This window comes from Amphibalanus amphitrite, unplaced genomic scaffold (assembly GCF_019059575.1).
Source record: "Amphibalanus amphitrite isolate SeventyFive unplaced genomic scaffold, NRLGWU_Aamphi_draft 000903F_arrow, whole genome shotgun sequence".
Taxonomy (NCBI): domain Eukaryota; kingdom Metazoa; phylum Arthropoda; class Thecostraca; order Balanomorpha; family Balanidae; genus Amphibalanus; species Amphibalanus amphitrite.
Window position 1 is genome coordinate 174,374 of NW_024882397.1, and position 5,739 is coordinate 180,112.

At 44.6% G+C, this 5,739-nt stretch overlaps 1 long non-coding RNA gene across 1 annotated transcript; it reads left to right on the plus strand.

Moving 5' to 3' along the window:
- Positions 1–540: 540 nt before the first annotated feature.
- On the plus strand, positions 541–3,808 carry LOC122367883. The gene is made up of 3 exons (XR_006254131.1): positions 541–958; positions 1,663–1,844; positions 3,441–3,808. It is a non-coding gene; the product is annotated as an uncharacterized LOC122367883 (long non-coding RNA).
- Positions 3,809–5,739: the final 1,931 nt, after the last annotated feature.

Sequence of the window (5,739 nt, forward strand, 5' to 3'; positions counted from 1 at the left end):
TGCTTACTTATCAAGACACGAGAAAAAAGTAGCTTAGGGTAGGCACCATTGAGGCATGCGTAACATCATTCGAACGGCAATTAATTGATGTTTAAATATCTACTGGGGCATTAACGTAATATTCAAATTTGACTGAGTTGTACGCATTGGAATATAGTAAAAGTGTATGTTATATCGACCGATAACGAAAACAATCGCGTCAAAAGTAGCATAAGCCATCACTGACTTGTGACTAATATACATTTTTAGAAAGCTTACTTTGTGGGCTTTCATATTCCGGTGGGGCATTTATCGAATGCGAAATATGTGCAATGATATTATTAGTTAATTGAAGGGATGCAATTATTTACTAATCAAATTATCCATTAAAATACCTATTTACATCGCGAGATGTATCATGAAATTAAGCTATAATATGAAATGCATTTTTCTTAAATTTTCAGTAAAGGTTTCGTTGACGCATAACGTATCGTTACTAAATAATTTGAATTAACGTGCGATCCGTTGCGATAGTTCCGACCAGCCGCCGATGGTGGCGCTGGTGTCGCTCCGGCCGTTATGGCCGCGGCCGCCGCCTATCGTCATTTTTATTTGTAACAAAACATGAAATCATCATAGAAAGCTAATCACCTCATGGAGCCCATGAAGAAAGGAGCCAACAGATGCTCAGACATTTTTCATTGTTCTTCCATTTCCTTGTCTTTCGTCTAAGGGTGCATTTTGTATGTACATAGCCTTCATTAGGCAGTACATGAATGTCAGAGCGGAATACAAATGAGCGCATTTGAGACAATAAGTGACGCAGTGGCTTAGGCTATAAATTCCTGGAAATGTCGGACACAATCGCATTCACGAATTGGAGAAACCAGTTCGAAAATTGGTATAAAACGGAGAAGGAAGGACTGCAATCAGCATTCGATCCAAAATTATTTCAGTGTGAACACCCTCCTGCTAACAGGTAAGCTCGCTCACTATTCTTCAGCGACGCAAGGCTTTTCTTTAGGTAATCACATTTGATCCAAGGTAATTGATAGCTGAAAGTAAAATGACTTCTGTTTCGTTTTCGTATTGCTCTGCACGACTAGCACATTTAACCCGTATACAGCTAGAATGAAATATAAAAAAGCCGGTCCCGTAGCTCAGTTGGTAGAGCGTTGGACTCCGCGTGGTGAGAGCATGCGTTCCCGGTTACAACAGTCCGGGTTCGAAGCGCGACGGGCGCTTGACATTTATGGGCCTCCTGACAGGTATGGTTGCGGTTGGTGGCAGGCCGTAGCCAGGTGAAGTCAGTGAGGGGACCGGCCCTGCGCGGCTATGTGCGCACGTTAAACTTTGGACTCTAAATTCTGCCATAGAACTGGAATTGCGCGATCGGAGGGTAGAGGGCAGGGTCACCGCAACAAGCTTCGCTTAGCGGTGGCTCTGTCCTTGTGAATCCTTCCCATCAAAAGTTTCGGACTAAATTTATAAAAAATAAATAAAAAAACAGGATAATTGTGAATTTGATAGAAGCGGTCACATATGCTGCCATAACACTTTCAAATGTGGCTGTAGCATTGCAATTGTCACCTGAATATGTTCTTTTCTCTTCACAACATTCTTATTTACCGAGACGCCGCGCCGCGAGTCAAAACCATGTGAACATCGAGCATCTCTTTCCAGATCCAGACATGAAGGCGGTCTTTGTTCTCGCGTGTGTGCTGGTGGCAGTCGCCGCTGAGCCTTTTGGGCTTCATGGAGGACTTGGACTGGCCGCTGGAGGCGCGGGCTCTAGCGGATTCCAGAGCCAGGGGAGTGGCCTCTTTGGTTCTGGTGGTCACCAGGGAGCTCGCAGCCACGCCGGGGTGAGTGTTGTTCCACACATTTTAGTAAATACATCCCCTGGAAATGGCTTGAGTGACATTAAACACGTTTCTTCAGGATACAGAATCGATGTTTAAGAGGTTTCGGACTTATTCAGAAGAATAGGTACAAAATTTTACATTTATTTAGATATTTCGGACCGGCATTTTTGAGTGACGTTTCCAAATGCATTTGATACCTAAAACGTGCATATACATTAAACGTGCATATGCATATACATAATACTCCAATTGCATACACATTAACCCGCGCACCGACGGGGGGGGGGCGGATATCCGCCCCCCCCCCTGAGGTTTTTCGCGAATGGCGGGAAAACCGCGGCGCGTAGCGCCGCGAAATTTGGTATGACTATAACCTCATCAATTTTACACATGGTGTGCAAGTTTGAACTTCCTACCTTTTAAGGTCAGGTCACCAGGTCACTTTGAATGACCCAACCTCAAGTCACTTTTTTGCAACTTTGTCACCGTGCCACAGCTACAGTAGATGTCGGAGGCCTTTGAAAGTCGCAGGATATTATTAGGTCATTAGTAGCTACAATTTGTATATCTCAGAATTTTGATATCGGTGACCTAAGGTCAGGTCAATTTCGCGACCTCCCCATTATAAGTCAATGGGGGAAAAATCAACTCCCTGTTTTTACCACTAAAACGGGTCGGAATGGCCCCATATACTTTACATGACTTCATATACGATCAACCTTCACTACCTTGATGTCTGTTTTGCTGTTGGGCAGCTGTGAGGTCATGTGACGTCATCAAAGGTCACCAAAGGTTTTTGGCCAATAACTCCGTACAGGAACAAGATACAGACGCGTGGATGGTCTCATTGTGTTCAGCTCGTCAAGACGCATCGAATGATATACATGATGACCTCGAGGTCACGTGACCTGAGGTCAACCTTTGACCTTGACCTTTCGAGGTCAACATATATATCATTCGATGCGGATTGACGAGAGGATCACGATGATGCCCTTAGTTTGTTCCTATCTTGACTAATTCGAAAGTTATTCGAGAAAAACTCTCTCCATATCTAGCGCCGCCATTTTGACTTTTTCGACCCCTGTGACGTCATCTTTGACCTGACCTGAAAATGACCTTAGTAAAAATTGTAGATCCTGGCCGTGCGTATCCGATGCCGTTTACCGCTTGTCGCTATCTTGCTTCGTTCTCGAGATCTCAGGGGGGGGGGTCATCCGCCCCCCCCGTCGGTGCGAAGTTGGCGCAGACCCCCGTCGGTGCGCGGGTTAAGCGTGTGATACATCGGTTTAAAGTATTAACTTCATTTATTTTATTCTATATTTTATATATTCATTTTCTTTTAGCGTCATTATTATCGTTTATTGTTTTATAAAAAAAAAATGTTTCAAGGCTATTCAATAAGTATCAGATATTTTTGTCATGTCTGGGCTATACTATTGAAGGCCATCGATGCTTGTTCTGCATTCCAAACCCTGAATGATTTTATGCTACCGGAATGGCATCAATGCTGCAAGCAGCATCAGTTTTGTGCTTACTGTTTCGGTGCGCGGGTTAACCCCAATCATCACCCAATCATCACTGGCGGCTCGGTTTCAGGGTTTCGCTGGCCTGGGCGGCGCCTCTCTGAACTCGGGAGGCAGTCACCTGGCACAGGGCACCGGCCTCTTCGGAGGCCGTCAGGTCGCCAATACCGGCGCCCTCAGCCACCAGTTCGGACGCTAGAGGTCGTCAGGTCATCAGATTGGACTTCTGAGGGCGTCAGTTCACCACCAACGGCGTTTTCGGTCATCAGTTGAAACGCTAACGCGGTGATTTTATAGATGGATTTCAGCTAGATGCGTATCGGTCTTCGATACAGGCGCTACATTTTGTTTTCGAAATGTTTTATGGGTTGCAACAGAATGGCATTTGCATGTGGCGCTAGTTTTGTGAAACAATAAATTGGCACCAGCTGAGATACGGAATAATAGTGTTTCCTTGTGATGTGTTGTACATAGGCGTTGCCGCACATTTATTTCCATGGACAGTTCAAAAGGACGTTCGGTACACAAACTGTCTGTCGTCAAAGAGGTTCAGTTTTGTTAGCCTTCCGGAGCAGAAGGGGACCTGGAACCTGGAAGGGGTCCATCAACGGAAGGGGGGGGGGTGCATCCCCATCAAATTTTCCTTTATTTTGAAACCTCACAACTATTATCACATATATTTGTACAAAAAAAAAAAATATCGCAAAACAATAGAAACGTGTCACTTGGCACACTGTTCGCTAGAAATAAGACCAGGCGCCATGCAACATAACACACAACCAATAGTCACTCGATAGCACACAGCACGACAGGAACACCGCAAGTTCATGGATTCTTCCACGCCAATCTCGGACAGGGCAAACGTCCAGCATCCACCATCAACACGTTCATTTGTCAACGTTCCTTGCTGTTCACCAGTCGGTATTTACTCGTCACGTCCCGCATCCTTGGTTAGCGTCCGAACGTGTTACTGAAGGCGTTGGTGCTGCCGACTTGACGTCCTGCTCCAAAGCCCAGGCCCTGGCCCGCGAAGTTGCTGGCGCCGGTCAAGGAGCCTCCCAGACCGGACCCGAATCCCTGAAATAGAAATCACTCAGTTAATACGCGATTAGGCTATTTTGGGGGATGTAAATGCATATGCATGTGCTTGGTGAAGTTGCTGCATGTATATTGTATAGGTGACGGGAGCGGTGCCTCAATGTAAGCACGGAGTGCTTTTGCACCTCCCTGCATAGACTTGTTTTGTTCGCAATACATGATGAGGATGAGGATGATGACATCAGGTGATATATTCTTAGACGGATATAAATGCCCAGCCAAAGATCAATAGAACCTACCTCCTAAGTGCCCCTGAAAGACCTGTGGCACTTGGAAAGAAATTATACGGCATTTAGAGGTATTTTGAATATTATTAAATACTATCTTATTGAGTCTTGGGATGTTGTGCTGATAGTATAACAATATCACTACATTAACCTGTGTTTCTGACCGAAAACATTCAGCCAAAATATAAAGCTATTTGTTCTTTCCCTGTTTCCCAGCGGGCGCAATTTACAATAAACTACCGTTTCCACATAAAGGTGTTTTCTATACATCGGTAAAAGATGAGCTCCGACGTTTGCTCCTCCCCTGACTCTAGTTAACCACAGCAACCCGGACACACATATACCATAATATGCATAATAAAGATGGTAAATATATATGCATCTCGGACCAAAGTTATTCGCTCCCCTGTCCGTCTTACCCCAGAGTTGGCGAAACTGGTCTGCCGTCCTGCGCTGCCCAGAAAGCCGGTCTGCTGCGACTGGAAGGAACCACCATTACTGAAACCAGTGCCCAATCCAAACTGGGGCCTGGCAGCGACGACCACCAGCAGGCAGGCGAGAACGACGGCGGTCTTCATGATGGAGTCTGAAAACCAAGAAGATGCGTTAAAAAGGTTATTTGCGACGTGTTTTCAGTTATTAAATCTTTTTATTTATAATTACCTATTGATGGAGTTAAGTGCTTGTGCTAGGAACATTGTATATCTTGATGATATATGTTCGACAAAGGCCAGTGGCCGAAATATCACATATTTTCTATCAATAAAGTACATTTTTTGGCACTTTTTTATTCAATATCGAGGAAAGGCCATGCTTATATATTTTCAAATAACTTTTAATTTATAAGCTACACTAAGTTGGAAGAATTGATAGGTATTTGAGAGAAGTACGTTGTTCGTTGAACAGCGATATCTCTCAGCATATTTTTCAGCCACTCTATGTAAGATCATGTATTTTACGAAAAGCGTTTGAGGCTCACGTCACACCATACACCCCTATGTCATAGACTGACCTTAGTGTTGTTTCACTGTGCACCGATGACACTCG